Raw genomic sequence first — 10628 nt, forward strand, 5'->3', positions numbered from 1 at the left:
ATGCTATATGACTATTTGGGTCAAATTGCATCTTCCCCCAAAACATACATGTTGAAGCCCTAACTCCCAGTACCCCAGAATGTGACCTTATTTGGAAAGCATCATTGGGAATGTAAGCAGGTAAGTAAGATGAAGTCATCAGAGTGGGCCCTAATCCAGTATGACTGGTATCCTTATAAAAAGGGGAAGTTTGGACATAGAGTCATGTCCAGAGGGAAAGCACCACGTAAAGATGAAGGCAGAGAGTGGGGTGAAGCATCTACAAGCCAAGGAATGCCAAAGATTGCCAGCAAACCACCAGAAGCTGGGGGAGAGGCATGGAACAGATTCTTTCTCACAACCCTCAGAAAGAACCAACTCTGCCAACACCTTGATCTCAAACTTCTAGCCTCCAGAACTGTGACATAATAAAGTTCTCTTGTTTAAGCCACTGGTTTGTGATACGTTGTTATAGTGGCCGTGGCAAATTAGTGACTGTGGATCCACACATGACCATTTGGCTGTTCAAGTCAGAAATGTGGGCATCATTATTGATTCCTTCCCTTCCCTTCTGCTCCAATCTGGTCCATCACCAAATCCTACTGATGCTTTTCCTCCTTAATATTTCTGATTCATCACCTCTTTCCATCTCCATTGCCATTTGTGTCCTTCAAGCTACCATCATCTTTCAGCTGGATCATCATAACCACTTTGTATCAGGTTTCCTTAACTCTTGCCCTATCCCAACTCAAATCCATTTTACTCAAAATAGGGCAATCTTCATCAAATAAATCATACCTCATCACTCCCGTACTTAAAAACATTGCAGTGGCTCCCCAGTCCTCCTGGGGTACAACCTGGACTTTTTCCTAGGCCAGCAATCCTAGTCCTTATCCTAGTCCTACCTCATCTCATCCTTGATCTCTGTGTTTCATCCAGATGCATTTACTTTTAGTTATTCTCGTTCATCAGACTTGACCATCTCATGGTCTTTGCATGTGCTGGTCCTTATGCTTGAAATGCTCCCCACCCACCCAGCACCCGCACTTTCCATCCTGCTAACTGCAATGTAGCCTTCAGCTTTCAACCTGCATGACTCCTCAAAGACTTTCCCTGAGCACCATCTCCCTCTAAATTACTTCTACCTTGTTATTTCTCCGACTAGGCATCATGTTCTTTTTCTTCAAAGATCTTACTGTAATCTATATCTATGTATTATTTAATGTATAAACTTCCCAAGAAGACTTTATAAGAATAGAGACCTCGCGTTTTGTACACCATTGTCTCCCTAGTGCCTGATATGCAATACCTGGAATATTGTTGGCACTCAATAAATATTTCTTGAATGAATAAGTGAAAGTCATCATTGGCATTCAAAGTGGGTTCAGTATGACTCTGATGTTCTTCCAAACCAGAGCATGCAGACAATTGCCTCTTGAAGGTTATAGTTAAAATTAAATCATTATATAATTTCTGCTTCCAGTTATGATGGAGTGCGTTGATTTAGACCAACCCTCCCATTAATCTTAATTAAAATAACTATAAAAGCTAGATTAAGTTCAAAGACAAGAAAAAGTCTGTTTGATGGCATCAGAGAACAACCACGGCAGCCAGGACTTGAGGGCACGAGATTCCAGGGGACAGAGACTCTAAGAGAAGTGAGCCTGATATTCTGCTCTGCTTTTTACCTAAAGGAATTTGTTGCATCCTAAACTGGATGGGAGAGAAAGGTCAAGAAACCAAGCAGAAGGCGGCTGGTCAGAAGCTAAAAAACTAACTGACACAGAGGTGGAGAGACAAAGGTGAAGTTCATAGACGTTAGAATGAGGAGCCCTACTAAACACGCCGGGCTTCCAGTTAAGACCAAGAGTAAAGACAGATTGACAAACTGGAAGTAGACTAACCCCTACTAACTCTCAGTTGAGACCCATCTCCATTCCTGATTGGATAGGCAGGATCTGTTCTTCCTCTCACTGCTGGCCAGAAGAAAATAAAGTTTTCTCTGGAGAAAGATGACATCATCTAAAACCGCCACAATTTCTCATACACCAAGTCCCACATTTTCCTCATTGCAGCCCTAAGAAGTCTGTCATCTTCAAAGAAGACAACATGAATTCCACATAATTCTGAATCCCCTTGGACAAGCCCAGGCAGATGCCAAGGGCAGAGCGCAGGGTGAAGAGAAGGATACTGGGTAGCTAGACAAAGCTGACAATTTGAAATTAACGGAGAGCTCAGCTGCCTGGAAATTCACTTTGAAAACAGAAATCTGTCTCCTGTGCAGCCAGCATGTGGACATATGGAGACCCAATGCAAAGAACACGCAAAGCAAATGTCAGCAAAGGAATGATTTCCCTTTCGACCGGCAATGAAATTGGCTTCAATTATTAGAATAATGTGATATTAGGTGGAAAGACCCTTAAAATTTGTCTAAGCCAAACCTTTAAACCTTTCACTTGCATTGACTGAGGCGCTGAGATGGGAAATTATCTTCCTATGTCCGCACAGAAAATCGAGTTGGTTCTTGGACACAGACGGGTGGGCTCCACATCCAGCCAGACTTCCTCCTTGGTTCACTGTCTCAGTGAAGCTCCAAGCTCAGACATCTCTAGCCAGCAGCCCATCAACACTGCAAACAACTTCAACAAGACTATAAATGTCATGTTAGACATCAGATGATAAATGTGACTTCTCCCCAGCAAAGAGAGCCCAAATGGGAAAAGACAATGGGATTCCCATGGAATTAAATTCTTCCTCTCCCCAAGGACACCACAACAATTTCCCATTTATAGTGTTGTCCTAATAAATACACAGGAAGTCATAATTCACTGCTGTTAGTTAAAGTAGTCATGTTGTTCTCACTTTTATAAAGTCACATTGGGCAGGATGTTTCCATCAAGTAAGCAGCTGGGCCTTTAAAAAACACAAAGCTGGCGCTTCCATCTGTGCTGTTACCTTGAAAATAGGGATGGAGCCTCAGAGTTTGGGGAAAGGGCAGCAAACGAGGTGACAGGAGGGCCAGGTTCTTGTCCTTGTTTTCGTTTCTGGTCTGGATGCTTTGGGCAGATCTCCTAAATTCAAAATAATATGAACTCCTTGTTGAGCTCTGTGCTAAGAGCTGATAAGCTGTGTCTCCTGCAACCTTCTAAGGCAGTGGCCAAGGAAATGGAGGCTCAAAGGGCTTTTGACTTGAGTAGGGCCCATTGGAACAGTTATGACAGCTGGGATTCTAACTCAATTACAGGGCATTTGGCTCTAGAACCAGAATCTTTTTTGTTGTGTTATGTTTGTTTGTTTTTACCAATGTCTTGTTGCCTTGGCTTCCTCAACTGCATGCAACCCCAGTGGCACTGAAGCCGCCATCTCTCAGACATCTAAATAACCTCAACTCAGACATCTCCCCATCCACTGCCTGTGACAGATCTCAATTTCTCCAAATCCTCAAGGGCATCCTTTATCATGGGCATTTTTGACTTTGGATCTGCAAGTCCTGTCTCTGTCCATCCCCTACCAACATTCTCAGATGAGAAACTCAGGTCCCATGCATCCAAAAAAGAAAAAAAGGAAAGTGCAGCTAGGAATCCATGGGTGTAGTGAGTTTAAAAACAACATGAGAGGTCACGGGAGGAGTCGCCGCTCACAGTTTAGCCTTGCCCTCATCCCACTCCATTGGCCAACTGTCTCTTCTCTCTCCTTCCCCCAGGACCCCAAAATGTCTTGGGTGCAGCGGTTCTGGCCCTTTCTTGAAAGCCTGGAGTTTGGCCAACATTCGTTGACTGCAGGGACTCCCTGGCCAAGCAGGTGTAGCCAACCAAGCATTGTCTCAATAATGCCAGGGTTTACTTTAAACGGGAGTCTCGAGCATCTGCTGAGAACACAAATCTTTTTCTATACATTAAATGCAACATGAAGAGGTTAAGAGACATTGAAGATGCCCAGGCTGAGTTCCCTGAACCCCAGGACCATGAACTCTTTTCAAAAGCCAGATTAATACTACACATTTATCTACAGTGAAGGAACATACATTGTCAGGTGTCTTTGCTTTAAGCTAGAATTATATCAGGTCTGTGTGGTATCTGTGGTTTTCTCACCAAATTCTGATAACAACTGTTTATGTTTCTGGTTAATTAAAAGAGCTAAATCCTTTACTACTTAAAATTTGATCATTCACTCATTCAATAAACATTTATTGATCAATTAGTCTGTGCCAGGCTCCGGTATTCAGTGGTAAACAAGATGAAGTCACTGCCTTCAAGGTGGTGGCAGACAGTAAGTAAACAAATAAATTTGTATAATAGTGTTAGATAATGACTTGGGCACTTAGAATTCGAAGATATATGCCTTTGTAAGCCTCCCTTTCAAATCCAGCCTGAAGAGTTCTCATCATTTTTACATATCTTCCTGCAATGTTTTTTTTTTTAACATCTTTATTGGAGTATAATTGCTTTACAATGGTGTGTTAGTTTCTGCTTTATAACAAAGTGCATCAGCTATACATATATATATCCCCATATCTCCTCCCTCTTGCATCTCCCTCCCTCCCACCCTCCCTATCCCACCCCTCCAGGTGGTCACAAAGCACTGAACTGATCTCCCTGTGCTACCTGCAATGGTTTTAAGGTAGAACACATTCCAACCAAGAGTGCAAGCCTTGGTGAGAATTGGTGTCAATCTTCATTGGATTATGAACATGAAAATGTTTCTTTGGGGGATACATGACTCTATTTTAGCAGATGCTACAGGCTGCACAGTTATAAGCTAGTTCAGTATCTATTTTGCATACAACACAGCTTGGATGTTAATTTAGACCTTGATGCCAAAGCCTCTCTCCACAGAAAAGGAAGAGGACAGAGGAAGACAGCTCAGAAAGAGCAAAGTTCCTCCAAATTCCTTGCTCATGCTTTAATCTCCACAGAGGTGCAATTAACCAGGAGGCCCCTTCCCATTGCTTTCATCACCCTCACTCAGAGAGGAGCTTTCTCTGGGCACAATCAAGTGCTTTCAGAGCTTAAAAGTCATGGCTTTTCAGGGAGTGTAGCTTGTCTATTTCCATTTCATTCAGAACATGAAGGAATGGGGGGTGGAGGGAAAGACAAAAGACCAGGAAGAGTCTATATTCCGAGAATGGGTAAGTGACTGTGGAGATGTTTAAATATACAGGACTGTGAACAGCTTTTATGATTTCATAGACCCTTAGAAGGTAGAGTCGGAGAGAATCTTAGAGACCTACGAGTCCAATTCTGTGCTTGACATAAGGGGAGACTGAGTCCTGAAGAGGAAAAGCAGTCTTTCTAAGGCCATCAGGTTGGTTGATAGCCGAGTAAGGACTAGAACCTTGACCCTCTGGTGCTCTTTCTGTCATCAGACTGTTTCCACATTCCGTTCCTTCGTTTATCCTCTTTTATGTTGTTTTTAAAAATCTGTTTCAGCATGTAGAAATCCTCCCTTTTGTACTAACGCAAATATTCTCTAGTTTGCAAAGAACCAGTCTATATTCCACGTGCTTCAAGAAGTTAACCTAGTTATTCTAGGAATAATTTCTGCTTTGTTCTCTGAAATCACATTTGTCATGTGAGTCACGCATTTGTTTGTGTGGTAGCTTGCAAACGACGGTTTACAATTTAAACTGTCTTAAGCAAAAACAAAAAGAGACAATTTGTTTGCTGCAAAACTGAAAAGTCCAGGGGTAAACTTACTTCAAGCATGACTGGATCCTGAGGCTCAATGATACCGTCAGGGCTCAGCTTGATTTTCTGCACTCCCTCTTCCTCTGGGTGAGCTCCTTTCTCAAGATCTCTACCTCACGATGGCATGATAGCTGCCAGCAGCTCCAAGTTGAATCTTGTCCTCTTAATAACACCAGCAGGAAGCAGATTTCCTCTTTCCCAGCAGTTCCACAGGATTCCCATGTAGGAGTATCATTGGGTCTGATTGGGCACATGCTTGTTGTTGGTCTGCTGTGCTCACCTCCTCCTAGACCCAGGCCATGACTGTCATCACTAGATAACTGTGGCACCAGCATAGGGACACTTGGTTATTATTACATGACTTGTGCACAATGCAGCATACTGGTGTTCATGGAGAACAAAGAAATTGACAAGAGCTGCTAAAGTCAGTTTTTGCAACCACGAAGCTACAGTTTTACAGTATGATGCCTCACTGGGAATTTCCTGAGACTGTCAGGACCTTGTGCCTGATGGGCCCAGTTCCATCATCACCAACCCAAGAGCATCTTCCATGGGAAGCTGAAGCATCTCAAGCAGCTGAAGTCTCTGAACATCCTACAGCCTGTGGTCTCCTGGTATTCTGCTGATAATATATTCTTTGAGCTTATCAGAGTAGTCTGTAACTTCTGTAAGATTCAGTTCAGAGGGTACATTTTTGACAAGCTTCTGATGACCTTCTACTCATCTCTGGGTCAATTGCTGTAGCCACAGGAATGTGATGCTCCAATTAGTCTGGCCTGAGTCACATGATGACCTGAGTAGCTCCACATGGCAGAAATGACTCTAGTGTTAGATTCTTTAATAGTATATATTTTCTGGAGAATGCTGAACAGCTCCTAATAGCATGGAGTGTGGAGTATCAATTCCAGCAAGGAAAACCAAGATGTGTTACCAGAAAAAGAGGAAAAAGAGAAAATGGAGTTTGGGCAGAGAAGAGAAATGAAGATCCATCGCAGGCTGTGTTCTCCCATCGTTTCATATGTATAAACCTAGCTTTTCCAAATCAATTTTAAGATCCTTGAGGGTAAAAATGAAGCTCAATATTTAATCAGTAATCATTAAGTTGTTATTGAATAGTCAAAAGCAAACATTTATTGGGCACCCAGAGAGAACATGATGCTTAGAGGGATTTTAAGATCAAACGTTGCTTCAGATCTGGGACTCCAGTGTAGTGTGACAAACATATCCTAAATATCTTCTGTATGCCAAGCATGGTGCTAGTGCTGTGGATCCAAAGTTGAATAAAATATAATCCCCACCCTTAAAAAGTCTCATCTATTTGGAGTAAGAACAGTAATACCATAATTTATTGAGTGTCTACAGTGTGCCTATATTCCACATACATTAATCTTAAGTCTTAGCACAACCCCTGCAAGGTATGACATATTATTTCAGTATGATTTTACTGATACCCAGAGAATGACACCTAAAATCTGATAGTCGTTTGGACTAAATAAAGTGTTAAGAATGTCCAAAGTCACACTGCTAATATGTAGTAGAGTGGAAATTTCTGGTTTCGAGGCGGCTTGTAGTTGTTTCTGATCATTTAGATATGTAGATATTAAGATAGTGGAGGGAAGAAAACAGAAAAAGGAAAACCCATTGCAAAAGCACTTTAAGCAGACCTTCTTTTCTGAAGAGTTCTGAAAAGCTCTTAAACCTTATTGCCTGCCGCTGTCTGTAATTTTACTTTTGGACACCTTACATCTTCAACCCTTTCCTATGTGAATTATAAAGCCCTTCAACCATTAGAGGGGCACAGTGCCAGATAAATACAATGTATTATAATTACCTTTTTGGTCATAATTCTTTTTTTTTCTTTAATGGAGCATACTCTTTGTGAACACTATTTCTGGTTGATTAGGCTCTTAGTATTCAATAGGTTTCAATAGGAAATGAGCAGAATTAGTACAGTATCTTGAAAAATGAGCTATTAATGTATTTTTAATAACCAAGATGTTCTGACAAGAAACTTGTCGATTTTTATCACTATAACATTATTGCAAAAATGATGTGCATGTATGCTGCATGGTGTTTTGTTATGTGAAGTGAGATGATGTTTTAGTACATTCAGAGCACTCTTTCAGAAGCCAACTCGATTTAGGGAAGTTGTCACAAAAAGAGGAAAGAGCTTAGAGGTCTGAATTGAACTGTAACATTTTTATAGTATTCTAACCATAAAAAAATATATATTTCCCATAGAGGATTTCACTTTGTCTCCTTTTTCCTTGCTTGTTAGTAGCTATTAACCCATTTTACAGATGGGCAAACTGGAAAGGTTTGTCCTCCTTTTTTTCCCCCCTAAACTAGAAGGATCATTTCTCTCTGACTTTCAGCACAATCATAAACTCAGCTCACTGTTTTGTTTTGTCCTAGTAGGAGAGACTATGTAACCTCTCTGGGTCTTCTTCATCTGTTAAATGGGGATAATGAAGTGCTTGTGTCATAGGATGTTAGAAGAATTAAATGAGATAATTCATGCAAAGCACCACTAGGTCTCCCCCTCCTTTCTTCCCTAGGCCAAGTCAATTAATGTCCCCTGCTGAAGATATTAATCTTTGGGGAAATTTTGCATTTTAGTAACCTTTAATATCCTACTTGGGTTGTGAGCTCACTGAGGTTAGGGACTGTACCTTAAAGATTTTCCTTTTTATGCCTTTTTATGCCATTTAGCACAGTACTGAACACAGAGCAAGTGATCAATAAGTATGGGTCAAAAGATTGCCTCCAAAGTGCCTTTCCACATTTACATGCTATAACTACTTCCAACAGACCCCTCAAGGAGATACAGAGGGTAAAATTATACCTGGGGTTGCCTGCTCTTTTTGTAGAATGAGGGCCTGAGAATCTCGGGGTTCAGTTAAGAGACATGAAATTGACTCATTCAATGATCATTCACTATGTCACCAAAACTTTCAATTTCACACTAGTAGTGAATCTACTTGTAAAGAATATGTGGTTAGACACCATCTTTCCAGCAAACTATAGCTGCAAATGCTTCCAGGAGGTAATTGTGAATAATAATATTAAGTAAAGTTGACCCAAGAAGAAAAGGATGGAAGAACCCAAAAATCTAGTATATTTGTGTGTAGTGTTTTATTGTAGATGGTGATTTTTCGTATCTAACTGGATTGGGATATTTAAGATAGGGAAGAGTAAGGAAACGAAAGAATATTTGCCAACTGATAGAATATTGATATGATGATGATGACAGTTACTGTTTTGAGAGCAATTACTATATTCAGGTGCTATGCCAATTACATATTTGTGTGTTTTTTTTTGTTTGTTTTTTTTTATTTTTATTTTTAGCTGTCCGTGGGCCTCTCACCGCTGTGGCCTCTCCCGTTGCGGAGCACAGGCTCCGGACGCGCAGGCTCAGCGGCCATGGCTCACAAGCCCAGCTGCTCCGCGGCATGTGGGATCCTCCCACACCGGGGCACGAACTCGTGTCCCCTGCATCGGCAGGCAGACTCTCAACCACTGCGCCACCAGGGAAGCCCATGTGTTTTTTAAATTTTTATTTTATATTGGGGTATAGCTGATTAACAATGTTGTGTTAGTTTCAAGTGTACAGCAAAGTGATTCAGTTATACATATACATGTATCTATTCTTTTTCAAATTCTTTTCCCATTTAGGTTATTACAGAGTATTGAGCAGAACTCCCTGTGCTACACAGTAGATCCTTGTTGTTTATCTGTTTTAAATATAGCAGTGTGTCAGTACACTGAAAGGACTATACACCATGATCAAGTGGGGTTTATCCCAGGAGTGCAGGGATTCTTCAATATACACAAATAAATCAATGTGATACATAATATTAACAAATTGAAGGATAAAAACCATATGATCATCTCAATAGATGCAGAAAAAGCTTTTGAAAATATTCAGTACCCATTTATGATAAAAACCCTCCAGAAAATAGGCATAGAGGGAACTTACCTCAAAATAATAAAGGCCATATATGACAAACCCACAGCCAGCATTGTTCTCAATGGTGAAAAACTGAAACCATTTTCACTAAGATCAGGAACAAGACAAGGTTGCCCACTATCACCACTATTATTCAACGTAAATTTGGAAGCTTTAGTCACAGCAATCAGAGAAGAAAAAGAAATAAAAGGAATACAAATTGGAAAAGAAAAAGTAAAACTGTCACTGTTTGCAGATGACATAATAGTATACACAGAGAATCCTAAAGATGCTACCAGAAAACTACTAGAGCTAATCAATGAATTTGGTAACGTAGCAGGATACAAAATTAATACACAGAAATCTCTTGCATTCCTATACACTAATGATGAAAAATCTGAAAGAGAAATTAAGGAAACACTCCCATTTACCACTGCAATAAAAAGAATAAAATACCTAGGAAAGGAGACAAAAGACCTGTATGCAGAAAACTATAAGACACTGATGAAATTTCGAAATTAAAGATGACACCAACAGATGGAGAGATATACCATGTTCTTGGATTGGAAGAATCAACATTGTGAAAATGACTATACTACCCAAAGCAATCTGCAGTTTCAGTGTAATCCTTGTCAAACTACCAATGGCAGTTTTTACAGAACTAGAACAAAAAATTTCACAATTTGTATGGAAACACAAAAGACCCCGAATAGCCAAAGCAATCTTGAGAAAGAAAAATAGATCTGGAGGAATCAGGCTCCCTGACTTATGACTATACTACAAAGCTACAGTAATCAAGACAATATGGTACTGGCACAAAAACAGAAATATAGATCAATGGAACAGGATAGAAAGCCCAGAGATAAACCCATGTACATATGGTCACCTCATCTTTGATAAAGGAGGCAAGAATATACAGTGGAGAAAAGACAGGCTTTTCAATAAATGGTGCTGGGAAAAGTGGACAGCTGCATGTAAAAGAATGAAATTAGAACACTCCCTAAGACCATACA

Source organism: Phocoena phocoena, chromosome 3, assembly GCF_963924675.1.
Source record: "Phocoena phocoena chromosome 3, mPhoPho1.1, whole genome shotgun sequence".
NCBI classification, from domain to species: domain Eukaryota; kingdom Metazoa; phylum Chordata; class Mammalia; order Artiodactyla; family Phocoenidae; genus Phocoena; species Phocoena phocoena.